Source organism: Sinohyriopsis cumingii, chromosome 2, assembly GCF_028554795.1.
Source record: "Sinohyriopsis cumingii isolate HCF-2022 chromosome 2, ASM2855479v2, whole genome shotgun sequence".
NCBI lineage: Eukaryota > Metazoa > Mollusca > Bivalvia > Unionida > Unionidae > Sinohyriopsis > Sinohyriopsis cumingii.
In genome coordinates, this window is record NC_142962.1 from 26861360 (window position 1) to 26875873 (window position 14514).

A 14514-nucleotide genomic window follows, 5' to 3' on the forward strand; every position below is an offset into this window, starting at 1 on the left:
ATTACCCTTGATTTAATAGAACATCATTCAGTGTGATCAAGCTCTTAGAATTATTTGCACGGTCTTAAACATACAAAAATAACAACCAGGTAGGAAAGATCCTGAACCATCACACGTATGTCAGATTAAACCTGCACTGAAGTTAACATTTAGGTGGGGAAAATGTAATGACTATTGCATGCTTTCCATTTGTATTTCAAACAAATTCACACAAAACATATTTTCCAAATTTATTCCAAACTGATTAGTGAGTCTTTTTCTGATTTTAATTTCTACAAGCTTTTTGGGATTTCTATTGATATCGGTGTCACCAGCAAGAGTTGGAGTAATGAAGTGGAACCTAGACAGACAAATGTATCGATACACAGACTGACATATGTTGTGTCCGCTTCTGTAACCTGTATGTAATATTTCACTGTATTCCTTTCGAATGGTAATTTATACATGTTTAGCTTGTTTATATGGATATAAAGACAACATGGAATATCAAAGACAGCACAGAATATCGCATTTAATTCTAAATTCGTTGACAACTGCCATGACAATTAAGGTTTATTATGATCAGTTGAGATGCAGAAGCCATTTTCTGAGGTAATTCAGTCTTGAAAGACAGATGGCATCATCGTAGTGTCCATATACACTTGCAGGTGATGCAGCCATTGTAATCACGTGCTACAACTAAACGCCGCATCCAGCAGAATTGAGGACATCGTATAGACTGACAGCCTGAAAAAAAGTAAATATTGTGCTTACATTTTAAGACTGAAAGTAGCATGGTAGAATGTCTAACATAATACAAGTCTTATATAATTGTAATCATCCCCATGAACAACATTTGTATTTTGTGTCATAAAGGTTACTTATAATTAAAACTAGGTAAAATAATCAATTTGATTACATTACTTTAGATTATTCATGGAATTCTTAAAAACAATTTTAAACTTTTTTGCCCAAAGGTGTTTAGTGGTTTGATTTAGGTCAGCCCTCTGAAAAGTGTTTAGAGATCTGATTTTGGTCAACCCACTTAAACGTGTTTAGTGGTTTGATTTAGGTCAGCCCTCTGAAAGGTGTTTAGATATCTGATTTTGGTCAACCCACTTAAACGTGTTTAGTGGTTTGATTTAGGTCAGCCCTCTGAAAGGTGTTTAGATATCTGATTTAGATCAGCCTTCTGAAAGGTGTGTAGTAATCTGATTTTGGTCAACCCACTGAAACGGGTTTAGTGATCTGATTTAGATCAGCCCTCTGAAAGGTGTTTAGTGATCCGATTTAGGTCAACCCCTGAAACGTGTTCAGTGATTTGATTTGGGTCAGCCCTCTGAAAGATGTTTAGTGGTCCGATTTTTTAAATAATGTTTTAATTTCACGGTTCCACTTCAGAATATTAGTAATTGTAACCCTAAATATTTGATTTTCATGAAGTTTTCTAAAGATATACGGTCCAATAAATAAGACATGCTGGTTTATTGCACTTCTTTCTTGTCATTTGTATTAGTTTGCATTTCTTTATAGGGAATCACATGCCAGATTGTTGTGCCCATTGTCCTAGTTTATTAATTTCATTTTGTATTAGATTAGTATCCTTCTGAAGTTTGATTCATATGTATCATATACAGTCATCTGTAAGAGACACATTTCCAAAAAGGAATCCAGCCATGATGTCAAAGATGTACAAGGAGAAAAGCACTGGTCCAAGTACTGTGCCGTATGGTACTACAGAAGCTACATCGAACCATCCAGATTTGAACCATTTACCACGACATATTGCTCTCAAAACAAAAAGTAATTTTGTCTAGTGATGTGAACTTATTACCCTATTGAACAGTAATTACTAGTCATTGTGCGATCACCTTTTCAGAGCATATATTTACTAGAATCTGATCATTTGGGATAGTGCAGATGTCCGAGCATTGTTGAAAGGTGCTTAGTTGTCTGATTTAGGTCAACCCACTCAAAGGTGTTTAGTGATTTGATCTAGGTCAACCCACTGAAATGTGTTTAGTGATCTGATCAACGCAAAGAAAGGTGATAAGTAATCTGATTGAGGTAAACCCACTGAAAGGTGATTAGTAATCTGATTGAGGTAAACCCACTGAAAGGTGATTAGTAATCTGATTGAGGTAAACCCACTGAAAGGTGATTAGTAATCTGATTGAGGTAAACCCACTGAAAGGTGTTTAGTGATCTTATTTAGGTCAAACCACTCAAAGGAGTTTAGTGATCTGTTTTAGGTCAACCCACTAAAAGGTGTTTAGTGATCTGATTCAGGTCAACCAAAAGAAAGGTGTTTACTGATCTGATTTAGGTCAACCCACTAAAAGGTGTTTAGTGATCTTATTTAGGTCAAACCACTCAAAGGTGTTTAGTGATCTGTTTTAGGTCAACCCACTAAAAGGTGTTTAGTGATCTGATTCAGATCAACCAAAAGAAAGGTGTTTACTGATCTGATTTAGGTCAACCCACTAAAAGGTGTTTAGTGATCTGATTCAGGTCAACCCAAAGAAAGGTGTTATGTTGTCTGATTTAGGTCAACCCACTAAAAGGTGTTTAGTGATCTGATTCAGGTCAACCCATTGAAAGGTGTTTAGTGATCTGATTCAGGTCAACCTACTAAAAGGTGTTTAGTGATCCGATTCAGGTCAAACCAAAGAAAGGTGTTTAGTGATCTGATTCAGGTCAACCCACTGAAAGGTGTTTAGTGATCTGATTCAGGTCAACCCACTGAAAGGTGTTTAGTGATCTGATTTAGGTCAACCCACTAAAAGGTGTTTAGTGATTTGATTCAGGTCAACCCACTGAAAGGTGTTTAGTGATCTGATTCAGGTCAACCCACTGAAAGGTGTTTATTGATTTGATAGGTTAATTCTGAAGATAGTTTCTCAAAAATGTACAATCAGAACGATAAGCTTTATACCGTGGAGCAACATGGAACTCCTATCCTAAGCACAGTACATCTACATTATTCATTAGGGGCCCCGAGTGGCCGAGTGGTCTATAGCGCTCACCGTTCCGGATCACTGCCATCTCACCTCTGTCTACGTGTGTTCGAGTCCAAGGCTCGGCTAGCGTAGGTACGTGGGAAAGCCTGCCAGTAGCTTCTCGTGGGTCGGTGGTTCTTCCCTGGGTTTTCCAGGGTTCTTCCTCCACCAGTTATACTGGCCGCCATGTATAGCCTATCTTGTGCTGAAAATGGCGTTAAACCCTAGGACAACAACAACAACATTATTCATTGTTGGTGCTATTTGATAGATGCACGATGAAGCCATGTCAGTGGAGTGTGGAAAAACATTGCAGAATTGGATGTTTAGTGTTTCATCTTTCATTGCATCTACTTCTATTTTTATAACTAAAAAAATGGCGAATAATTATGGAGACCATTTTGTCTGGTTGTTGATGTGTTTCCAGCCTTATTTCGAATATTAGGTTAGGATTCCAATTATATTAGTGACGTATTTTTTACGTGCATTTTTTATACATGTTCTTTAAATTTAGCTTTTAACGGTTTCTATCTTGTTATTTATGTTTCCGTTTTGGTGGCTTAGTGCTTAGAGCGTCTGCTTCGGACGTGTGATGTCGGCGGGTTCGAACCCCTGCCGAGTCATACCAAAGACATAGAAATGGTACTAACAGCTGCCTTGCTAGGCGCTCAGCATTAATATGTTATTGTTTGAACTGGTCGGCCTGGCGTCAGGATAATGTGACTGGGTGGGACATCATGCTATATGTCTGCGGCATGATGCCCCAGTGCTAGACATCACTATAAACTGCCACACTGCAGACATCGTAGCGATATGACTGAACATCTGTTAACAATCCAAATCACACACACACACATTATTTTTGTCTTGACGGTACGCTTAGCTTAAGAATGGGTTTTGTTATTTCTCTGAACTATTTTTATAATTTTGTTTTTATACAGGATATCGACACCGCAAATGACCTATTCATTTTTTTAAAAAAGTCTTTTCAGCTGTAGTTAGAATTTTTTATATATATTTTTCAAATTTGTCTCTATCTCTTTTGTTTTTAACAGCACTTAAAATATTAGAATTTTACAAAGGCACTAGAAGGGGATGAGGCACCAATTCCTTCCCCCAGGAGTAATTAAACATCCAGCTGTGCTGGAATAAACCGTTGAACATGACATAACGGGCGAAATCGACGTTAATTTAACTTACCTACCTAAGGCACTAGATTCGGATCACTCTGAATCAAGATGTTCTTTATAAAACAAATATAAGCTTCGACGGTTTTGTTTTTGGGTGTACGTGTATCAATAGGGTACAAATGGCAATATCATGGACAATAAACTAAATGGATGAGAGTCTGAAAATTTGCCTGTTAATGAGGCCTATCACTAGTTAGGAATTCGACAATTTCTTCTAAGCTGTGGCCATTCATAATATCAATTACGAACTTGTCCCCTGATTTACTATGCGTATTCCCCAGTTTGCAAATTATATTTCTCCGATGAAGTTAATTATAATATAGGTGTTTTGTCATCCAAATCACAAGAACAAGAACTGTTATCGATGTGTGTCAAACCTAATTATTGAGAAATTGATCTTAACTTTAATCAGATTATCTTTAACTTCTATCGTCGGCATAATTTAGTCTCTGAAGACAATGGATTTGCGTTCTGAGGAAGTTAATTGACGAACAGCGTTTGTTGTGGCTGAATAGACCCACTTGAGTCCCCACATGCTGCTGTGTCTTGTCTTATCTAGGGGCTCTTGAACTCTCTAGTAGTAGCGATTGTTTTATTTTGCATCCCTAAAGTCCTTGGTCGAACACGTGCTTCCAGTGATTGCTGTCCTGAGCAAATGTTGCCCAGCTGTTCAAATCGATGTCCAGCACCTTGATTTGTAATATTGCACGCGTGTATGAAGGTGTGAGACCTGATGGCTTTTAAACAGAGACCATTTCGCCATAAAGGATGTCTTTTGGTATGCATCCCTCATAAATTCGGTATACATCCAAATCATTGTTTAATTTTGAACGAACTTCGTAACAATGTTTGTTAGGGTAGGCTTTATGAAATTTATGTTCAACATCTATCTGTCCACCTTTCCAGAAACAGTATGGCTTCTTGGCATCTTGGTAGTAAGCCTATTTTCAACATCTCAAGATAAGTTGAAACAGTTTTGGTCATACTGGGTATAATTCGACATGCTGATTGCTGTGTTAAAGATGTATCGAATTGATAGTTTCCATTACAACTGTAGGGAAAGTATATTTTTAACTTTTCTCATGAATGGTTGAAGTAACTTTTGTTTAATTTGCTAAGAACAATTCTAAGGACATGCTGTACCAGATCTGTGTCAGCGTCCTTAGCAACCGGAAAGAAAACATTTTTAAAAAAATACTTTTTACCTACAAAATCTTGGTCAGTTTTGGTCACCCGACTGGAGACATATTTCCAGCTTCCCAAGTTTGGTAGTCCCAATTTTGATCACATTTCGAATGTTGTGTGTGTGTGTGTGTGTGTGTGTGTGTGTGTGAATGTTGGACAAATGATGCTGATATGCAATTCAAACTGGATGAAAACATCAAAAAATAGAAAAACATTTAAACAATTGTCTAGTATATATAAATCTATGCCACTGGAGGAAATTACAATATAAATTATCCTTCGGTTCCACGGCTTTGCTCTTCCATTTGGCTTTTAGGTAGATGTCAGCTACCTGAGTGATCTCTGTCACATGTTATTATATTTTTACTACTTATTTGAGCTTCTAAAACGTGTTGTGTCCGACTATTTCGTATTTTCCTATCAATCAGAGCAAGACATATTTTAAAGCTGTTTGTGGGCCGAAAATTTGTTTTAGAACATCCTAAGCCCCCCCCCCCCTTCGGAAAATAAAATGAAAAGAAAAAACTTGGTTCGTTGCTTTCTGAGTAAGATGAGGACTAATTGCTATATTTCTATTGCTATATATTTATTTATTTCTATGGAAATGATCCTAACAATAAACCCCAGATGACAAGCTCATCTTGAGTAATCTTCAGTCTTCATCCGCCGTCTCTTTTTAAAAAGTAGCCATAACTTTAATAAATGCCTGATTGAAGTCCACCAGTAGAACAAACTTCATTTTAACAGCTTCCCGTCCTTGGAAAGATGTAACTCCAGGGTAATAAGTATGAAATGTTGTGACTTAGCTTTGCCGACGTCATATTTTGTGAGCTATGTAGTTTATTGAAGCCATTGTAAGCTCAGTGATATGTAACGAAGACGCGTACGTGATTTTAGTGTCAGAAAAAATAAAGCTAGGAAGAAAACAGCCTGCTGTCTTTAATACAGTTTGTTTTAGCAGAGAACATTGTTCTAAATTCATCAACATAATTTCAACTACTGATTCAATATTTATGGCACCAATGAATTTAAAATAAGTTTACTGTTAGCCATCAATGATAGAAACTATTGACTGCTTCTCGTATTTATTTATGGTTCGTACAACCTTTAAAAATTCTTGAACTTGAGAGGATGCTTTGAAGACTCCTTCAGTTTTGAAGACGGTTCCATTTTCCAAATATAAGGTAATTTTATTAAGCAGAGTTCTTGAGATATTTCACAGTTTTTGAAAATGAGACGATACTTTCGCTATCGCTAAATTAACACAATCTTTCGACTTTCTACATCTTGAAGTCTATTTCTTAAATGTTAGACATTATTGTTGTAGTGTAAAATAGTTAACCATATATAAATATCTGCTTAATAAAATTACTTATATTTTGAAAAATGGATAAATAAAGGGATCAGAGAAACAAGGGCTATTTATAAAATAATTTTGTTATCTTGTGACTAATTAAATTTGAAACTTGATAATGGCAACCAAGACTTCATAAAATGTCATGTTCTTGTGTCCTCATTTTTAATATATACATAGATAGATTTTTGTATCTTTGAAAGTAAAAATAAAACGGTTTCCATTAAAGAAGAAACTTGTATAAAAATTATATAGACTTTGTTAACTGAAAATTGGAGGCTTTTCTTTAGAATCAAGAACTAGATTTGGAAACGATACACCTTATTCCTTTCAAATGTGCACCAATGACTAAGTTTAATTTTATTAAGTTTTCCGTAATCCGTTATTACCCTTTGTTTTAGAAGAGTTTAAACTAACTAGATTCACAGAAATACATGCAAAATTCAATGTGAATAATTTTTAGCTACGCCATTCCAGTGGGTATCTTTATTTTTCATGTTTTTTGTTGGATAAAACTTGTAATGGTAGTAAAAAATTTAGCTAAAGCGAAACTTTTGGAAATTTATATTAATTCTGTGTTTGCGAATATGTAGTCAGGCGGAAACGGCATTTTGCAGACGTCCCATTACATGTGGATATACAGTCAAGGAAAGTAAGAACATTGGCAGTTTAATAAAGATGACAGCTTACTCGTGATGCATTTCTCTTACTAGTGACTCATTTCTGCTTACTAGGGACTCATTTCTGCTGCTGGTGTCTCATTTCTCTTCCTAGCGTGTCTCAATTCTAAACTAATTTGGTGGAATGGACCGCCATAAAAGTAAATGTATGACAGGTATTTCCTTTTAGCTAGGTTCGAATATAATTCTTCATAAAGATGTAATTATGGCACATGTCACAACATGACCCCCAACATGCATGAACCTTAACATTAACACATATAGATTAAAAACTACTTACATTCACAGGTGGGACATGCACGGGAATCCTTTACCTGGCCGTAAGCGCAGGTTCCACGACAGTCCAATATTTTGCAGGAGTATGTACTGTCCGCTAAAATAAGTAAGCATCAGCTTTAATGAATGAATGAATGAATGAATGAATGATATGAATGAATTATTTATATATATATATATATATATATATATATATATATATATATATATATATATATATATATATATATATATATATAGAGAGAGAGAGAGAGAGAGAGAGAGAGAGAGAGAGAGAGAGAGAATGTACGCTGTATCATTGATATACCATCAGATATCAAATTTTTTCCTTAAAAGAAACGAGGCTTCCCGAGTTTCCTTTCAATGAAGCGTTTATACAACGAGTGGTATATCAAATATACAGCGTACTATACGAGATATCTAAATTTTTCGTTAAAAGAAACCGGGTATGCCGAGTTACCTTTTAATGAACTAATTATAAAACGAATGGTATATCAAATATAAAGCGTAATACACATATTTGCCTTCTGAACGGAGTCAAGATTGACACAGATAATGGCGTATTGATGGAGGAAATCAACTCTTCACGTCTCTGTACAATGTGTCAGCTACAAAATGTATTTCTTTGCCTTTTGCGGCTATTCACGTTCCTCTTTGAAAATTAATAAGTTCACTCTTTTAAGCTTCTGTTTTCATTCGTATTGATTAAAAAATTATAAGATACATTACAAACACAGGATGGTTAACTTCTTAGACAGTAAAATCGGAGAGTGTACTGAAACAGAGTTATGCTTTATTTAACATTATTTAAAATAATAACCAACCATAACATTTTTGTTCTCTCTCTCTCTCTCTCTCTCGTTCCCCATTCCGTTGGTTATTTTGACAGTAACTCCTACCTTAATTCATAGGTTCAGACATTGTCGCATAAAATCCGCTGTTTTTATCTTGGATTCATGATCGTATCTTGATACGATGATCGATCGATCGATATAAGATAGATTTTTAACGTAGCTTTTCAGTCATATCGCTACGATGTCTGCAATGTAGCAGTTTATAGTGATGTCTAGCACTGGGGAATCATGCCGCAGACATGTAGCATGATGTCCCACCCAGTCACATTATCCGGACACCAGGCCGACCAGTCCTAACACTAGCCTCTTAATGCTGAACGTCAAGCTAGGCAGCTGTACGTACCATTTTTATAGGTGTTTGATATGACTCGGCCAGGGATCGAACCCACGACCTCCCGCATCCGAGGCGGGCACTCTAACCACTAGGCCACCGGAACGGTCGATAAATCGAGAGAGAGAGAGAGAGAGAGAGAGAGAGAGGATGTTTGGGGGTGGGGGTGGAGAGAAGAGAAATACCACAAAGACATTTCTGTTATTATCAGTCAATCCCTGTCTCTATGTTGGTCAATTAGACTGCTGCCTGATCAAACAACACAGTGAAAGTAGGGGAGGGGGGAGCGGTCTTCGGATATTTTAATATTTAACCTGTTTTAGAATTTGTGTGCCTTCCAACCAAGAAATGTACTGTACAATCTTGACATGCTATTGCAACTTTGTACCATTGTATTGTGAACACTGTAGATAAATCCCATAGAAAATGTATACATATCGTTACGACGAACCATATTCGTGTAGGTTACTTTGTGTAAGTTCAGTTTCAAGGGTTCATCGAGTCCAAATTCTTTTCTCTCTCACTCCTCCGATTTTCACATATTTTGTCCCTTATAAATGAGAAATGGTCTGGAAAGATCAAAGGAGAGCTCCCCTCCAAAAAAAAAGAAGAAAGAAAAAATTATAAATGAGAAATGTGTGCAATTTCTAGCATAAAAAAAGACAGAGGGAATACGGGAATGCAAGAAGGCTTTCTATGAAACTGTGCACCATGTTTTAATGTTTGAATTCATTTAGAAACTGGAATTATTAATACTTTTTTCTCCTCATTTTCTTACCTCACTAATGACCAATCAGTGGAAATTGACATTGATCTATAGAATTGAAAGCCTACTGTTGAAACAGTGTTTATGAAGTATACAAATATAAATTTATACCGGTATTAATTTGAGAAATGCAAGCCCAACATCTCTTTGCATTTTCTCTCGATTTTAGATTTGTTTTCTTCTCACAACATTTGCACGTGAAATAAAATAAAAATAATGGTACAGACGTATATAACATACGTGTGTATCTGATAATGGTAATACGATCATCTTTTAAAATAAATTCATATTAAATCAATTATATATGCTTACCTAAGAGGCATACAAAACCCAGGAAAAGCGCAATGCCCATGGTTGGCTTCATCGTTCGACTTGGGAATACATAAGACTAAATAAGCCAGACTACCGATTTATATACAGGCTGACGAAAGAACGCGTCCACGGGTGTTTTAGGGCTATATTCAAATGAGGAAATTAGCTTAATACGTGAACGGAAACATGCTTAAAAACGGAGTGTCTAATTACTACTTTTAGCTACATTTAACGACGCTGACCTTAAAATGTACTGTTACAGATGGATAAAATTAATCATGCTGTGTGCAATTTCTAGCATAATACAAAACAGATCAACTTCGAGTGCCTCTCTCTCTCTCTCTCTCTCTCTCTCTAGATGTTTGGTATGGTGTGTTATCAAAGTTAGAGAGACCTTAAGTTACTTAATGAATGCATTTTATGATCTATTTGTTGTTGTTGCTTGATTTTATAACAACATCCGTCAGGCACAGAAGAATACAACATGGGTTTATTCTTAGTTCCTAGATGGTGGAAACAATGACTGAGATTACCGGACCGAGATAATCAGTCTGAAAAAAGAAAGTAAGGGTAATAAACACCTAGATTTTAATTTTGTAAAGGTGAGAAAGAGCGATCGCAATGTGCATCCGTTCCTTTGTCCGTCTGTAAACCCGTCTTATGTTATATTCTGCTTATTTTAAGAATATTTCCTATTTTCATAATATATTTAATATTTACTGTTAGTTATACAAGTTCACTTTCTGGATAAAGTCAGGGCTAGATCATCGCTATGAGGGTCTAAGGCTAATTGGAGGGAAGGGCCTATGCATGCGTGACATATTGGATTAGAGGGTTTAAGGGAGGGCCTACATAATATTAGGGCCTAAGACTTTAGCCTTATTAACCTATGGGTTAATCCCGTCCTCTGCTACAAACGATTGTCTTAACATGCATATAGTGCCGAATTAAGGTTATGAGGGGCCTTGGCTAATAGGAGGGACGGGCCTAAGTATGTATTAAATATTGCAAAAAATATGCCATGAAGTGCCTGCAAAATATGAAGGCCTATGGTTGTAGCCAAATTATTCTATGAGTTAATCAGGCCCAGGATACAACGCTGTCTTAATAACTGTACAGACATTAAGCGAAACATAGCAACAACAACAAAAATGTCCGATAGACTTGTTTGGTAGGCCGTCAAAGAAAATATGCCAAAGGCAAATTTGATTCAACATATACAGAAGAAGTATTTAAGCTTGCAGACGAAACAGAATAAAAATTATATCACATGGCTGCATTATTTATATGATAGCATGATATGGCATCCCTAAATTTTTCATCCAAGAGCCATAACTCCCAAAACACACACACACATACACACACACACACACACACACACACACAGAGTACCAGCACCACCAACATCAAACAATAACGAAATTATTAACAGTGAATGTGATTTGCATAATTGTATTTTCTCATGAAAACCTTTCGAATATGGCTTCAGATAGTACATTTTCCTCGGGCTACATCGATTCATTTAAAAGGAAAATAATGGCTCTAAAACGTTGCCATGGAAAGAGACGTTTTAGGAAACACGTTTCTTCACTTTGCAGCGCGGTTCTTTGGCCTTTCCTTCGTTAGCCCAAGACTTATCGAAGGCAATCAACATCCTACGCATTAATTTCGTCAATTCAGACATTATAACGTGCGTGATGATCCTTAATAATAGCAGAAGTCGTAGTAGATATATAAAGATGAAATGAAATACAGCCGACGATCTAATACCAACCTTAATGCGTAGCTCAGTTAATACAGACGTGTGATTTCTGACGTAAGCAACATTTTAAATCAGTACCTTGCAAGTAATTGATACAGAAATATAATGGCTGCAATCAAAACTACGTAACTGTAGGTGGACTTCATACCTATTTATTTATATTGTATCCACTTAATAATGTCAAAGTTTCTGATATGTTAGAAAGAGAACTATTTATATCCTTAGGTCCTTGTGTATATCGTTTAGATCAAACGATGCTAGGATAGGTGTTGATAAACACGTTACATTGTTGGATCGGCTATCTCAGAATTTGAGGACAGGATACATTTCTTGCAAAGTTAATTTAAGGACCATTGGTTTTAGATTTGTGCATATTGATATTAGATTTCTGCACATTGGTTTTAGATCATAGCAGTGATATTTTTTAAACCTGAAAGCAAAAGTAATAAATTTAGCATAATAGTATCAATATCGATCTGGTAGAATTATTATAAATTATCCAACATTACATGGATCTGGTAATGTATCATAAATAATCCAAAACCATATCGATTATCGACCTGGAAGAATAAATTATCCAAATCCCTACAGAACATGGACCTGGCTGAATATTATGAATTATTAAATATTATGAATTATTAAAAACCATACAGAATATGGATCTGGTATACTATTATAAATTATCAAAAACTCTATCGAATATCGACCTGGTATAATATTACAAATTATCAAAAACTATCGAATATCGACCTGGTTGAATATTATAAATTATTAAAAACCCTACAGAATATCGACCTGGTTGAATATTATAAATTATTAAAAACCCTACAGAATATCGACCTGGTTGAATATTATAAATTATTAAAAACCCTACAGAATTTCGACCTGGTTGAATATTATAAATTATTAAAAACCCTACAGAATATCGACCTGGTTGAATATTATAAATTATTAAAAACCCTACAGAATATCGACCTGGTTGAATATTATTAATTATTTAAAACCCTACAGAATTTCGACCTGGTTGAATATTATAAATTATTAAAAACCCTACAGAATATCGACCTGGTTGAATATTATAAATTTTTAAAAACCCTACATAATATCGACCTGGTTGAATATTATAAAATATCAAAAACTATCGAATATCGACCTGGTTGAATATTATAAATTATCAAAAACTATCGAATATCGACCTGGTTGAATATTATAAATTATCAAAAACTATCGAATATCGACCTGGTTGAATATTATAAATTATCAAAAACTATCGAATATCGACCTGGTTGAATATTATAAATTATTAAAAACCCTACAGAATATCGACCTGGTTGAATATTATAAATTATTAAAAACCCTACAGAATATCGACCTGGTTGAATATTATAAATTATTATAAACCCTACAGAATAAAATATTGCCTAATATTCATACTCGTTCAAAAATTGAAACGTAGAATTCCATCTTTGATTGATAAGAACTCTATCTTTACTTTCTCTTCATAAGTAAACGTTTATACGAGTTAATGACTAAACGATAATAATCATGACAGGTTCATACGAGTTAAAATAATAATTGATAATAATCACGACAGGATTATACGAGTTAATGAATAAAAGATGATTAGCACAGGTTTGTACGAGTTAATGAATAAAATATATTCGGGGCAAGTTTATATGAGTTAAAGAATCAAAGATAATAATCAGGACAGGTGTATCGAGTTAATAATAATGAGGACTTTGTATAGCGCCTAATCTTTAGAAGCTCTAAGCGCTTTACAACTTTAGACAACACCTATAAGATAAGAAACATGATAATATTATTACAAAAACAAACAACATGAAATTAGAAAAACATTTTTAAAAAATAAAAAACATGCTGAGAATATTTCAGGTAGGAAACATTATTAGGTCTTTAAGTTTGTTCTTGCAGTCGAAATAAGTGAGTTTTGAGAGCCCTCTTGAATGTGATCACTGTGTCTTTGTGTCTAAGTTCAGTGGGCAATTCATTCTACGTTGATGGGCCCTGGTATGCAAAAGAACGCTGTCCATATGACTTTGTTTTCATACTTGGAATAATGAGTATACGATTGTCAGAAGAGGAGCGTACGTATCTTGATGGTGTGTACACACAGGTGAGATCGGGTAGGTATGTTGGACTAGAGTCCGACAGTGAAATATAGCAAAGAGAACAAATTTTGTGTTTGATTCTGGATCGAATGGATAGCCAGTGTAGGGTACAGAGCAGCGGGGAGGTGTGCTCTGATCGTGATACTCAAAGTATGATCCGAGCAGCTGTGTTTTGAACTTTATGAAGTTTCTGGAGCAGATATTGAGATGAACCAGACAGAATTGAGTTACAATAGTCCAGTCTTGAAAGTACTAATGAACACACAAGTGTTTTAGTGGCATGAACTGAAAGATATTTGCGAATTGAGCTGATGCTTCTCAGCTCAAGATATGCAGCCTTGCATATGTTCATGACATGTTGGTGCAATGTGAGAGTACTGTCGGGAGTAACAGTAAGAGTAAATTAATTATAATAGTCTGTAGAAGTCTGTAAGAATTAATGAATAAACGATAATTGGGACAGGTTTATATGAGTTAATGGATACAATATTATAATCAGGACAGGTTTATACAGGTTAATGAATTAAAGACAATAGTCAGTGACTGCAGTAACGTATTTATTTTATTTTGCAACATATGAATGATTAACCACGGATTTTGGCAAAATGGATGATAAGATGGGCAAATACATGATAACGTGAATTGCTTGGTGGACATGTTGCTCTTGACAGAGCTCCATACTCTGACTTTGTCTATC

The 14514-nt window shown here is 35.3% G+C and overlaps 1 long non-coding RNA gene across 1 annotated transcript; it reads right to left on the bottom strand.

The window, feature by feature from the left end:
• Window positions 1-491: 491 nt before the first annotated feature.
• Window positions 492-10062, bottom strand: LOC149804514 (uncharacterized). Its single transcript, XR_016413941.1, has 3 exons — window positions 9927-10062; window positions 7668-7760; window positions 492-726 (listed from the first exon to the last, which is right to left on the bottom strand). It is a non-coding gene; the product is annotated as an uncharacterized LOC149804514 (long non-coding RNA).
• Between the last annotated feature and the right edge of the window lie 4452 nt (window positions 10063-14514).